At 38.2% G+C, this 14,930-nt stretch overlaps 1 protein-coding gene across 4 annotated transcripts in view; it reads left to right on the top strand.

Annotated features, from left to right (window-relative positions):
* The window catches only part of LOC121505523 (ELKS/Rab6-interacting/CAST family member 1-like), a 188,470-nt gene that overhangs the window by 171,028 nt on the left and 2,512 nt on the right, over nucleotides 1-14,930 (top strand). The window lies entirely within an intron of this gene.

The raw sequence follows: 14,930 nt of genomic DNA, 5'->3' as shown, positions 1-14,930 counted from the left end.
GGAAAGTGGCAATAATAATTGATTTATGGTGGCAAAAAAGGAAGAAAAAGTTATGGAAAGGTCATGAATGTGACTTTAAAAGTAGCAAAAGTGGCAAGTATGTATTTACAGTGGCAAAAATAGGAGGGAAAAAGTGATGGAAGGGGTTAAAATATGACACAATGGGTAAAAAAAGAGGTTAAATAAAAAAGCTTGAAGGAGCATTTGAAGTGGTGAATAATATTGGGAAATGGTACCACTGTAATGGTAAAAAGCAGTAATAGAAGCTAAAATAGTCGAAGTTTAACCATTCTGTTTTCCATGCAAATTCAACTGTTTCATTTATTGCTACCGTGACTGCTGCACTGACAAAATCACAAAAACGTCAAGAAATCATACACAAATAAAGCTTTTGTGCAACCCTTTAGTTTTCTGATGCAGGCAATCATTGTTGTTTCAGCTCTGCAGCCTGATGCCCCATAACGAACTGATGCCCTCTGCACACACTGGCACGCCAGTTAAAAATGTGGGCGTCCAACTCGGTGTGTTTTTATGTCTGTGTGTGGGTTCAAGGTCACTGATTGGGTGAAAATTGATTGACAGGGGATACAAAAACAGGAAGGGGCGGAGCTGGAACAAAAACATCAGAGCTGATAATGTAAAGGCTGACTGAAGCATTGCAAATGTCACCATTTGGTTGTCAGCTGTGATGGTGTGTATTAGTGTGTGTCTGGGTATGTGGAACTAGACCAGTGATTTTAAAAAAGTGTTTTTCTTGTTTTTTTAACAGTCTGTGTGTGACAGAAAGTATTGATAAAAATTCTGGAGCTGTCATTGCTTTGACTGCGTTTGATAACAGCATGTTGACCTGGTTTCTTGTCTGGATGTAATGGCAGTGTCTTTCTGGGGTAACCTCAGTAGAGTTGAGTTGTAAAGTAAATTTAGAGTGTTACTAAATGTATTTCATGATGTATGTATTTTTCAATACCAAATAGTTCTGCAATTAACATTATTATTTGGGATTGTTTTATTATTATGTACCCAGGTAGTCTGGATTTTTATATACAAAGTCTTTTGGTTTCCATTCGCTTGGTTATTGTTTGGGTGGAGTCCAAAACCACCAGTAACATCTCAGCAGATGTTAATGTATGGAAAGCAAATTAATTATAATGCAACATAATAACATCTTGATTCTCTTCAGAGCTGATCTAGTGATATTTCCCACATATAGGCGATACTTGGGCGGCAACACCTTAGAGAGTAAAGCACAGTTAATTACACTCACCCATCACTTTATTAAGCATACTATTTAATTGCTCATTAGCACATTATCTAATCTGCCAATTACATGACAGCAACCAATGAATTTAGGCATAAAGAAATGGTCAAGATGATCCACTGGAGTTTAAACCAAGCATAAGAATGGAAAACAGAGGTGATTTAAGCGACTTCTAATCCCTCATGTGCTCAGACTTCAGCGAGACTTGACTTGCAGACAGAATTCTGATTGTTCTTGATTACTTTAATCCCTTAAAACTAGACAGAAAACAACCTTTACAGCTAGTAAATTACAGCAGGACTTGCATGTCTGCCTAGCCGGAGTATTCACTAATAGGGCCTCTGAATTGAAGCGTTTTTTGTCTGTTAGGTAGTGACTTGCAGATTACTTGCAAAGACATTAGACTTGCTAATATTTGCCACAAAACAACCAAAAATCTGTTACTTTCACTTGAAAGTATTGCAAGTGAAAACGGGTTTTTGCTTGCGTGCTAATGAAATTTAAAGACTTAAGTGTACCAAAGTAAAAACAGGGGGTGGAGGAGGTGGAGTGGAGGGGTTTGGGGGAATTCAGACCCATCCATTTGTTCTGTTTTGTGCTTCGGTCTCTCCAGGCTTTCATTAGGCAGCCCTGCTTCCTGCTCCAAGGATGATTGTTTTCTCTCTTAATACGACGCAGAGGTCCTCAACTGCCATTAGACACTCGAACACGGACAAAAGGAGAGACAGTCAGACGTACCGACACACACTCAGGGGCCTTCACCGGTCATTACAGACTAACTGCAGAATATTTATGCAGATTTATTGAACCCAGGCTTAATGGCTTTAACAGTCTACCTTTATTTTACATGAATTTGTCTTCTTTTCTGTCCCCTTTTCCTTCTGTTTCGCGGTATCACTCCTTCACTCCCCTCCATTGGATTTCTGTCCTTTCCCACTCTCTTGTCATTTTCTTTACTCTTACAAATCTCTCTATCCTGACCAGTTTTTCTAAATTTTCACACATTTTCTTTCTCTTGTGCTTTCATCAGTCACTCTTTATCCCTCTATTTCTCTTGCTCCCACTTGCATCTCTGCAAAGTTCAATGAATCAATTTTTATGGGACATTATAATGTGCAAAAATATCATGCATATTGCATACACTGTGTTTAGTGGCACGGGATGAGAAATGATAGAAAATCAGCATGTCGGGGAAATTTAATAAGAATTCAGAGAAAATGTTGAGGGTATAGGCTCTTGTTTTAACTTTAGGTCAACTGTATTTAGCTGGTCGTCTTTGATTTTCTTCTCTTATAATTATTTTTCAATACAGATTTATTTGAAAATATATTTTTAATGATTGTATAAGAGATTAAGGCCTCCTAAGCCATAACAACATTCATTATTCATTGCTTATATAATTACTGTATTATTCAAAACAGCATTTGCATTAAGCCTCTTTCTCATCAATTCATAAATTATATGTAAATTATATATAAGGAGATAGCTTAACAGTCTGCCTCATCCTAAAGAAGCTTAACTTTTCTAGTGTAGCAGACATTTACCATTGAAAAGAAAGAAAATTTAAATTAAAAAAACTGCATTGGGTCTTATTTTGTCTGGTTTTTGCAAGATTGAATGGGAAATGTTTAGAGTGAGACTGAAGCTTGACTTGTGAATATTTATTGCAGGATTTTAGGGAGTGGAAATGTAAAGGGAAGAGCCAGCTGAGCTGGATGAAACAAAGCCAAGCAGAGGAACAAGGAGAGGGGAAACAGGATTAGTTTTAGGTAAATTAACTACAAGCAAATTCAAATTAGAGAGGCAAGAAGTGAAATGCAGTCCGAACATAAACCAATCTGGCATGGGCAGTATTGCTGAGCAGAGTCTTTGTTGAGTCTTGATTACAGGAAAGTTTACTGCTGGCAGTACTTCACTTTGAACTCTGCACACCTGAATCTTCTCAAGTACTCAGACCAACACAGACACACTAGGGTTGTATTAAAAACGGCCTATTATACTGGCAGTGCATACTGATTGGGCCAGTATGTTGTACTGAATGCAGTATGTGAACAAATGCAAGACCTCCCATATGCCAAATACTGATTTGTTAAAAATCTCCAGTATGCATTGGATCAGTCTACCTTGCATACTGGTCCAATGCCAGTCAAAGGATGAAATGGCTGACAGTTATAGCATGTATCTACAGTATGGCAAGAGCATTAGTGTTACTAACATTAACTTTGTTACAGTGCTTTTTAACTCAGTCATAAAAAATCTCCTAACACTGTATAGGCATAAAATCAATAGTCATGTATTGAGTCATGACTGAAAAGGTTTATGCAGCATGCTTACCAAATCAAGCTACCATCTACCACAAATGCACTGAAAATCCTCTACCTCTGCGCCCCGCAACAGGTTTGTCAAATCCTGCCCATATCCAACACAGATTCTGGCTATCCATCCATGTGTAATGAGGCCACACACAGATACCAAAAAACAGCTGGGATTCTTAGACTGATTTAACTCCTGGTTATGGCTCAGAAATAGTCAAAGTGGTTTTACCAACCTTATTGGCACATCATTTATCATCAGTTATTCTAAAGTCACACAGAGTTGAAATTGTTTCCTGATCCCTGGAAAGTTGATGTGTAATAAAAACTGAAGTGCAGTTCCATCCACTCTCACAGATAGTAGGCTAATCTTTACTCTATGCTGTGCTATTACTGTCCTCATCATTAGAAGCTTATTGCAATAAGGCCAGTTTGCATGGAAAGGGGTGTTTTTCTCCCCAAAAACTGCATAATGGCTCAGCGTCTCTGCACACCTGTGCGTATGTGATAGGCCAACAACAATAAGGGGGGCATTAAAGCTGTACCTTTTGACTTTTTACAAAGTTTAAGAGCGCACACTTTTTTGTGGAGCTTCAACAAAGCATCGCACAGCTCAACTGCCATGTGAGGCTGGCTCTGCGGAGACAGACCCATATTCGTGTTACGCAGCACCAGCGACTACAGCCGACAAAACAGCAATTAAACTGGGATTTCTCTGTGAATGATTCTAACAGCAATGTGTAGTTTCTATGTTAACTTATGGTCTCACATACCCTATGGAATTTAGTCTGGAACTCGTTCAATGTCAACATTGCAAATTTTTAATATAATAGAAACAGGGCAGTGATGTGAAACAAATATCAGTGAGTTGCTGTTTAAGTCTTTTCATAAATGTTACACATCTCACAGGTACATTTTCATTGCTATGAAATACATAAAGATCCCAAGGAATCATTGATAAACTTCTTGCAGTGGATGCTAACACTTTTAGCAGTGTTAGCCATTTTCACAGCTGTTGTTTTTCTGTTTTTCAAAACCTGAAACCAGCTGAACTAGGCATAGTGTAGTGCAAAATAATGACCAGCTTCAGCAATAGTTTGCTGTTGGCAGTTCTGAAAATATATTAACACTATGGTAGCATGCTCCTCATATGGTCCTTTTTCCTAAATACTCTATGATAGGAACTTCTGATAGTGTGAGCACAAAATAACAAATGTGAAAATGTAATAAAGTAAAAATAAAAACTTTTCTCCTGCTCTTTAAAGTTTTTTCATGACTTTTTGCTGCGATTGGACTAATTTTCCAGTTATTTGGACACCGCATACATGCAGAAGTGAGGGGCATGTCACAAAATCTGTTTTATTTTGTGCAGGTAGAGGTGTTTTCTGTACTTCATTTACCCTCAGTTACTCCACTTTTTCTCTTAAATTTCATCTTTAAGCACTGACTTTTCTTGGTGTTGATGAAAGGGATAGTTTGAGTTTTGAAGTGAGATTATATGAGGTACATGTCAGGTTTATTAGCCACAGGAAATGCAGGACAGCGGGACCCCTTTTAGGAGACACTAGCCGAGGTGCAGGCTTGGAAGTTGGGCTGAACATGGCTACAGATAGGCCCATTTGTTATTTAACCAGTTTTGAAGACAAAATGACAGAAAAAAGCAATGTAGGAGTAAATGTAAAAAATTCTCTGTGCTTTTCTTCCAACAAAATTCAACCTAATTTTAGCATTATTTCCTCTGCCTGCAGCATGCTTGTTTAGCCCAAGTTAAACACAACTAGGTTTAATTGTAATGCTTATGTGAAAGCTTTTGGACTCTCCCTACAAGTAGTTTGATTCAGCTTAAGCCAAATGAATGTCTCTTATACTGAATTTAAAGCATCATTGCCATTCGAGTAAGCAAACCAGACCTAAAAATCTCCCTGACAGCCTTAACACTGTGAATCAGTTTGAATTAAATTACTTGTATTTTTCAGACAGGCCTGCTGGGAGTTCACACCTTCACATAGTCAATGCTGGAGTCTGTTTCTGCTGTTTATTTCTGCAGCCATTAGTGCTGTAAGTCCTGCCCTGTATAGTAACTCCTAAAGGACCAGTTCAAGGTTTTTTATACGCTTAATAAACCCTGTGATGGTATTCCACTATGGATACCGCACTCACATTTACAACTCCACCTTTATTTGTAGCTTCAAGTGCATTAGTAGTCTAAAGTGAATGTTTTTAGGATTAAACTAACAGATTTAAGTCTGCAGACTTAATAAAATGTTGTATTGGGAGTTGCAGTCAATTGAGAGGCCTCCAGATTTGAGGCTGCGTTAAATCCTCTTCCCTTCTCCTCCCAGAGGCCGAGCCTGTAAATATGAATATGTTCCTACAGTCAATTGGGCTGATTAAATAACCAGTTAAAATGAAATAACCAAATGATGTTGAACCACTTTCTTGAAGGAGTGCCGTGTTTGTAGTCCTCCAGGAGCAGTTTTTTGGTACAAGTCCTCCAGCTCTATTCCCTCTGCAGCTCGTTAGCTCAGCTGTCTGGACGACAACTGTACCACACTGCAATACACACATTTTGTCACACAGCTCGGAAGCTTTCGGGCTTGGCACAGCTAAGGCAGCCAATATACAAAGCAGTGTGCACACAGTGTAAGCTCATATGGAATCTTATGGTTTAAAAGAGACAGACAGAGAGACGGGGATTATCATAGACAGTATAGGACTGTTTTACTTTATCCCACTGCTCTAACCCTTAATGGTGTTTTTATGCCATCGCTCAGGAGTCTGGAGCCTTTTTAAACCTCCTGATTGTATCTGCACAAACTCTGCCCTCCAGACTCATTCTGCATCCTACGTCCGCCTTCTCTTTCCCATACACTAACCTGCTGTTTTGGTTTTAATATCAGTTGTAAATGCTTTTAAATACAGTACAGTAGATCTCAGGTTTTATAATGACCTTCCCTGTAAATGGGTTGGGGTGGGGTGGGGGAGGGTTATTTAATAAATGATCTATTTATCTGAATGTAGGTAACTAGATCAACAAGTGAAGTCTTTAAATGATAAAATAGTTTCTTAGGATCTCTGCACCCTGCAGTTTTACAGTTGTGTTGTCACTCAAAAATGAGGCTTAGTTTTTAATGACAGTATTAACTTTGATAGTACCTCCTCAACATAGGCAAGGTTGTCAGACTGCTGTGATGTTGACACAAAAACTGTGGAGGACATCTAGAAGATGGTCTACCTGGTTCACTGCTTATCCCATTTGGGCTTTTGGAGCCAAATCCAGCTGTCATTATGCAAGAGGTAGGGTACACCCTTGACCGGCACAGGAGGGAACGTGCAAACTCTATACAGAAACGCCCTGTCCAATGGGGATTTAAGCCAGGAACCTTCTTGCTGCAAGGTAACAGCACTAACCCCAGTGCCACCATGCAGCCTCGGTTGCAAACAGCAAAGCAAAGTACTGTTGAAAAATACAGGAGAGCTTGGGAAGTTACACTGCCACATGAAGCCAATGGTTTGATTCCCCAGTGTTTCCCATGCATTGACAGTACCAGAGAGAGAGAGAGAGAGAGAGAGAGAGAGAGCGAGAGAGAGAGAGAGAGAATGTAGCTCAGCTTCAACAAAACCAGCATGAAGCTCTGCAGCCCATGGAGAATCCCCGCTCCACTTGAAAGGAAAACTGTCTTATTGATCCTGTTATTGGACATTTTAAAATGATTCCATAGTCTAATTATATCAAATTTTCTCCAGGAATCCAATCTTAAGCAGCCAAGATAGAAGAAAATGTATGAATACCCAGAGATGAGTTTTATGACAGTATGGGAACATATGAAGGTTCGGCACTTCGCCATGTCAGTCTTGGTCCTGTACTCCAGGCCTGCGCCAGGCCCATGCCCCATCTCTCCAGGTATCCTCCCAGCTCCACCCTCCACAGCGCATGCAGTTGCCTCCAACATCTAGACCAGCCCTAAGTCCTGGGCACCTTGTATGCAGTGAGCTGGATCAGGCCAGTAAAAGCACAGCTGCTGTTCCCGTATCAAGCAACTGACCTTTCCCATCCCCGCTCTCCTGAGCATGTCGGCATTAGAAACACGGTCCAAAAATACGCAATTTTTTCACAATCTGATTACATTTATTCTGATAAGAGATTTAATCTTCTTTGTTCACATGGACGATGAAACGTGATCTGATTCAGATTTGTCTTGTATCATACATTTGATCTGAATAAATCTGCTCTGATGTGCACAGTATCGTCCCCCCAATCAAATCTACCGCAAATTAGCTGTAAAAGAAAAGATTTTCTGCGCCTTTGATGTAAATAAACCACTTCATGTGCTTGTTTATTTCAACTCCTTCCAGTGTAAAAATATTGCATTGTTCTACTATTGCATAGTCTAGACAAATCAAGTAGATGCAACATCATGGCAAATCACTATTGATTGAGATGCTACTTTTTTTTTGTATAGGCTTTTTCGCTACTCAAAAAATGTTAAGATTTGAACAATCTGTTGCACTCTAATTAAAGAAGAAATTTCTCCTCTTTTTGTGCAGAAAAGGAGGGCTTAGCCCTATGAGCCCATTTCTAAAAGTTTTTTTCCTCTTAGATATTTTTGTGTCAAACAAACCGAATCTAGAAGTTTCTCCTTTATTTGTTCAGCACATGATCCCTTCTTTTAGGTAAAGTGAGCCAGAGGGTCTGACTGTAATAAGCCATCATCATGTTGGCTTAGATTTCCTGTAACACAGATTATGATTCCCCTTAAACTATTGAAATAAAATTGGAGTTAATTACTAAGACTGCAGTGGGGGGGGCGTTATTTGTTTAAAAATCTGTCATAAAAAAAGAAAAACTGATCTCATGTAACTTTGAAGATGTGAGTCTGCAGCAGAGCGACTGATCTACTGCAGTCAGGGTGTTAATCTGTGAGTCTCTATCTCTCTCTGCTGAGTTATGGTTTCTTTAGAAAACATTAGCATTCCTCTGCAAAGAGGTTCAAGCCCTGTAATGTGTGTCAAGGGGTCACACAGACACACGCGTACACCTTGTACCATCACCTCACTCTCACGCTGATAACCTGTGTGCTCGCACACATGTGCAACGATGTGTTTTTTTGTGTGTGTGTGCTTGAGTGTGGATGTTGGTGTGTCTCCAGGCCTCCTGATAAGGCAGATAATGATCCATCACGATAATGGAGCTTTAATGGCTGCAGTAAAAATCATCTTCAACAAACCTTTTTCTCACTCACAGCCATTTTTAACTCCTCTCTGTTTGTTCCCACAATCCTCTCTGCCACTCACTAAATTAGAACTTAAGATTGCAGCTCACACGTTAGCCTCATGCTGTGCCATTTAACCACTGCCGAGTCAAACATCCAATCAGACGGTAGCATCCATAAACAGACAGCAACATCTCTGAGAAACTCTGACACGCTCACTAGGAGTTGAACATTTTTCCCAAAGAAACACGGAGACTTTTCTTTCCCCTGTGGAGGATTAAATCTGACTCCTTCCTCTGTTACTGAGCAGGTTAATTGTAGTGATTTAAGGATGTGGTTTTATTAAAGCAAACAGGCCGTCAGCTTTTAAACATGTCCTCGGCTCAACCACAAAACATGAAAACCTTTAAAGGAAAATTTGCAGATTACTCTGTGGTCCGGCCACTGACTGCAGCACAAGTTTTTACACATGCAACTCAAGATGCATTCAGCATCATTCCTTCTGACAGGAAGGGGGTTTTAATCTGCCGTGTGTCAGTCTAAGGGTCTCGACCTTTTAAAAGGGGCATGATATGAATAGTAGCATTGGAAAAAACTGTCAACAGTTGTAGTGCATAGATTTCTTTTTACTCTTTTTACATTGCTGTACTATTTCCTTTTAAATGGCCACATTTAGAGGTATTCAGACCTTTTCAGTTTGAGAGATTCTGTTCAAAAAACTGTTTTACTGCTTATATTTTAGTATCACATCACTGAAATAACATCAGATACAGCAGTACCACTGCCAACATTTTCAATTTACAATCATAAAGTTATTGGCAAATGGGAGAGTTATACTACTTTTAGAGAGGATTATGAAGGGAGACTGATATATTAACATTGTGTATAATGATGAGGTAAGTCAGACAGGAGCAATTATACCTTATCTCCTTTAAACAGTTGACTACACTGTAAAAGTCCACTTACGAAAGTCAAGGGATGTTCCTGGTAACTTATTTCCAGTTCAATAAGAAATAGTTTTATACTTAGACAAGTCAACTAGTCTGACGGTAGGAGGTAGGATTTGAAATGCTGCTTGTGACGTTCATTATGACATGACTAACACAGAACATGACTGCAAATATTAAAAATAAAAGTACATTAACATTTTGAAAGAGGTTATCACCACTAAAATGTTCCAAACATGCATAATCTCTTATTTACCTTAAAAGCAAATAATTAAAAGTCAATACATAACATTTAAAATACTTAAAATACATTTAGAAATTATTTTCATTTAAACCAACATTAAGGGGCCTACAAAATGATAAAAGTAACGTCTAAATTTACATATACACTGTTTAAGAAAAAAACAACAATAAGTAACACCTTAAAAACACATTTGGAACTCATTATCAGTTAAAGAACTGATGATAATAAAACTACAAAATGATCATAGTTTTGTTGAAATGGTGTAGATTTTAGGTCTGCACAGATATATTTAGATGCACAGAGATAGCTACTTTAAGGGTGTATAACAAGGGTGTCCAAACTTTTTCCACTGAGGGGCACACATTGAAATATATAAGAATGATGGGGCCATTTCCATACCTCGCCTTGAGGTTATTGAAGTTATAAACCAGTCTAATGTAGATTACGATATTCTTAGTGATTGAGTGTGCTCACGTGGCTAGTTAGTGGTTGAAAAGGCAAATAGCCAATCAATTTGGCCCACGGGCCATAGTTAGGACACCCTAGGTGCATAATATCGGAAGGCAGCATGGTAAACTTGCATTTATAAAAATCATAATAGTTTGTCTGAATGAGTCATATTTCTGGCTGACAAGGTTCACAGCAATTAGATTAGATAAGATTAGTTAACTTTTAACCTTGTCAGGTTTATACAGTTTTTGCAATTGCAGTTGTAGATTCTGTAACAGAAGAATAGAATAGCATTATGTACAGGATAAATGAATTAATAGGTAAAGTAATGTTGGAGTCAGACCACATATCCAAGACCCAGACATGCCTGAGACCAGAGTGCACCAAGACCAAGACTTTTGGGGGTCATGATCGAGACCATGGCTATAAACATCAATTATAAAAAAATCTTCACGAGGTTGAACAGTAATGAGCACTCCCTCTTTAATTTTAGTTTGATTTTGAATAAATCTGACAGCAAAAAACAAGGTGTCTGCTACTCTGTTTTCAAAGCTCCAGAAGGCAAAAATCTCAAATCTTAGCAGATTTTGTTCAACTAAGGTCTCGTCAAAAATAAATCCTTGAATGTATTAAAAAGCCACTGACAAGTCTGGAATTGTTTCAAGTATTTGAAAATTAGATGTTTATCTAGATTTGTCAGATGATTTAGACCTAAAATAAGCATTAAGAGGTATTTCTGACTAGTTTGTTAAGATCAGAGTTTTTGCAGGTGCCTGACACATAAGGCTCTTAAATAGATTTCTAAGGAGGCGTAACAATCAATCATCAAAAGAGAGCACATCAGTAGAGCTTGGTGTCTCCCAAACTGAAGGTCTGGGGTCACACTTATGAGTCACATACCGTAAAATCCCCAGTATAAGTTGCTGAGGTATTTAAGCCACAGTCTGTTAATCTCCCAAGGAGAAAACTGTTTAAACCGTCCTCCTGTGTGGGGTTTTCCCTTTCATTTAGTAGGGTCCACAATGAGCAGTCTCTGTGCAGCCATGTCCCTCATCTAGTAACATGGGTTTGTGCCGTATGTTTGTTTGGGCATCTACTAGCTTCTGTACGGTAGTTGAGCTCTTACTGTGAAATAAACTCAGCCATGTTGAGGACTTCCTGCCACTGCCTTCCTCCTTCTGTCACTTGTTGTCCTCACTGAGGAGTGTTTCCAGTCTAAACAGCTCTCAGCAGTAACAGTAACACTAACAGTATAATTCACATTTTCTTTAATTGCACAATTATGACCTAACGAGGAAGAAAGCCAAACCCTGACGGTCTGGTCAATGTTGTTATTTGTTCCAGCACCTTCTGTGGAGGGAATTATCCCATTTTCACTGAGTTAGGTCTCATGCAGCATGTGACAAAGGCAGCTGCACGTGCTTGCAATGATGACATTGGATGTCTTAGCATTTCATACTGGTGTATGAATTGCCCCTGCATATAAGCCACAGCCAACTGTAGATGAAAAATTTGTATTAAAAGTTCAGATTGCATACTGGATTTTACAGCCCTATTTATTTTATTTACTGCCCTAATACAGGCAGTGGCTTAACTTTCCATAACACATTATGTTTCATGTTTTTATTTTCTAAGATCATAATTTAGGCATGAGTCTATGAGGCCTGAGTTTGACCCATTTGCTCCTGATTTTATAACACCTCTAGAGCGTCTGGTGTAGGTCAAGGCTGAATGAGTCAGAGAGCAGAGGAGCAGACAAACACTAAACCATTTATCTCCTCTTCAGTTGTCTCCCAGTCTTATCTTTACAGCCATGTTTTTCTGGGGGATTGCAGCTGAAATGCAAAGCCGTTAAGTTAAATTATCTGCAAACACACAAAAACCAACATGTGGGAAATGTGTCATATATGTGTGTATAATTAACAAAAATGTGAAGAGGGGATTAGGCCAAACTATGCCTGTCTTTGCACACATGAACACGAGAAATTAGCCTCAATTATCGAAATCTTTCATACTTCATACTCAGTGGTTGAAAAACAGTTTTTTGGGATGGATCCGTTATATTCATGCTCTAAATTTCTATTAAACATCATGAAAAAGTAATATTGCTGAGTAAATGTGTTAGAATTGGCCAAAACCTCTTTTATATTTACAGCACTGAAGAAAAAATGGTCACTACACTCCAATAAAAGTAACAACATCATAATATATGGATTAAAGCTGCAGTTGTGTGATTTATTAGGCATATTTCATTAATCCTTTTACAGCATTAGTCCTTACTGGAGATTTGCACATGAATAAAGCCTCTGTAGCATAAAATGCCACTGAGGTTTGCTGGCGTAGAGATGAGAGCAGAGGGAAGAGGTTAAGACTTAACGAGGAACTGTTTTGCCAATATCTGACCTGGGCCCTCCGCACACATCAGTGTGGGCTTGTGTTACACGAGTGTTTGAGCGTGGCTCTTATTGATACAGATGTATTGGTCATTAAGTCAGTTAGGTTTGACGGCTCAGCTCGACTGCAGCCAAAGAAAATAACATCAGTGCGCTCTCACAGAAACTTTCCACTTTGTACGAGCAGAAAGAACGACACGGCGGTGTTTTCAGATTAGTCTGATATGCTTCAGCGTGTGTGTCCATTAAGACATGTTTCTTTATTACCATATGCTTGTTTTTGTTTGATTTACTAAAATTTATATTTAAATTCTCTTTCCTGTGTGTCAACATGAGAGAACTACTTCTTCTGAGGGGATTTCAAGGAGTATGTGTTCATTTGCAGGAATGTGTTTATTTTACCCATGAGTGAGATGAGAAGATTGATGCAGACTAATGTTTCCTCATTTCAGGTAAACGATAGGTGGAGACTAGTTATCTTTACATAAAACTGAAAAACGATGGTGCTCTGCGATGGGTGTCCTACTAAACAAAAAGCAAGTCAAGAACTAGCTTCATCCAACCACCATTCAATGAGTGAGAGGTCTCCTGGATGGTCATAGCCACTCTTGTGTATGTACAGTGGCTGTAGTCCTTGATGGGGGCAGCTGTGGTTCATATTCAGCCTTTGGCTCATTTCCCTACTCTGGGTATGTCCCATTTAAGAGGCCGCAGATGACGTAGTGCACATTTGAAGGCTGATTACATCCCAACAGAGACTGTCCCACTCCGATGGTTCCTACATTTGTGGCCGATTGTGGCTTCTTACGCCGTCCAGCAGAGGATCCACTCGGTGAATCTTCCATGGCTAAATATCCCAAAATTGATTACATGGCATTTTTCTCAATGTTTTTTAATTCTTTTTTTTTTGTAAACTTATTTATAATCAAGTCTGACTTTGCAGCTACAAATAAGTAGTAACATTTTACTTTATTGGGCCCTAACTACCAAGTAATTACCTTGTCATTTCTGAGTAATTTCTTAACATTTACCTAGCAATTCCTGAGTAATTACCTAGTAATTTCAGAGTAATTACCTTGTAATTTTTTTTAACCTAATAACTTTATAGTAATAAGTGTAATTACCTTGTAATTTCAGAGTTATTACCTAGTAATTGTATAGTAAGTGTATAGTAATATGTATAATCATTTAGTGATTTCTTACAAATAAGGTGGTAAATACCTAGTGATAATTCTGGAGTGTTATAAGTAATTACTCAGAAATGTGATAATATTAAGGAAGTGTTTTCTAGTTATTATGCATTAAATTTTAAGCAATTCCTCATAATATTGATGCAATTTTCTTGTAATTAGGCAGTATTTTACCTAGCAGTTTCTTAGAAAAAAGATCATACTTTTCTCTAATAAGCCGCTTGCTAATTTCTTGGTAATTTCTTTATTTTGGCACACTAGATTGAGGCATTCCTGACTAATTTTCATATAACTTTTAGGTAATTTCTGAATGCCTTCATTCATAATTTCTAATTTTTTTTCTAGCAATTACTGCATACCAGCCCACTAAATAAAAGAGAGTCCTTCCCCCATTCATGTAATTTTTAGGTAAATATCACCACCATATTTTTGAGAAAATACTAGATAATTATGATTATTACTATTAAAATTGTACTTGTAATTACTCTACAATTATTAGCTAATTACAAGGTAATTAGGGCCCACTGAAATAAAGTGTTACCAAACTAGCATACAGAACCCAGTCAGAGACTAAGGCTATGTCAATACTGCAGTTAAAAGCGACCCAAAACTTATGTTTTTTTATTCATATTTGACTCCAATTTCTTCTGACAGTGTAAACAGCACAAGTTGTATTGAATCTGACATTTTAGATCAGATTCAGGCCACTTTCATATCTGGTACCTAATCAGACACTTACTTGATCTTTTGAAATTCAATTGCAGTGTGAACAGCCAAAAACATCTGAGCAAAATATCAGAGTTGAGCAAATTAGCATTCACTATAAACACTACGATACTTGCATGGGCTGGCTGTTCTCATTTGTCTGTGTATACTGGATCTGTCCCTAACAGATAAACTATAATTAGATACAATTAATGCCA

The sequence above is a fragment of the Cheilinus undulatus genome, linkage group 23 (assembly GCF_018320785.1).
Source record: "Cheilinus undulatus linkage group 23, ASM1832078v1, whole genome shotgun sequence".
NCBI classification, from domain to species: Eukaryota; Metazoa; Chordata; class Actinopteri; order Labriformes; family Labridae; genus Cheilinus; species Cheilinus undulatus.
Note: the sequence above shows the minus strand (reverse complement) of the source record. Positions and strands in the feature narration are given on the sequence as shown.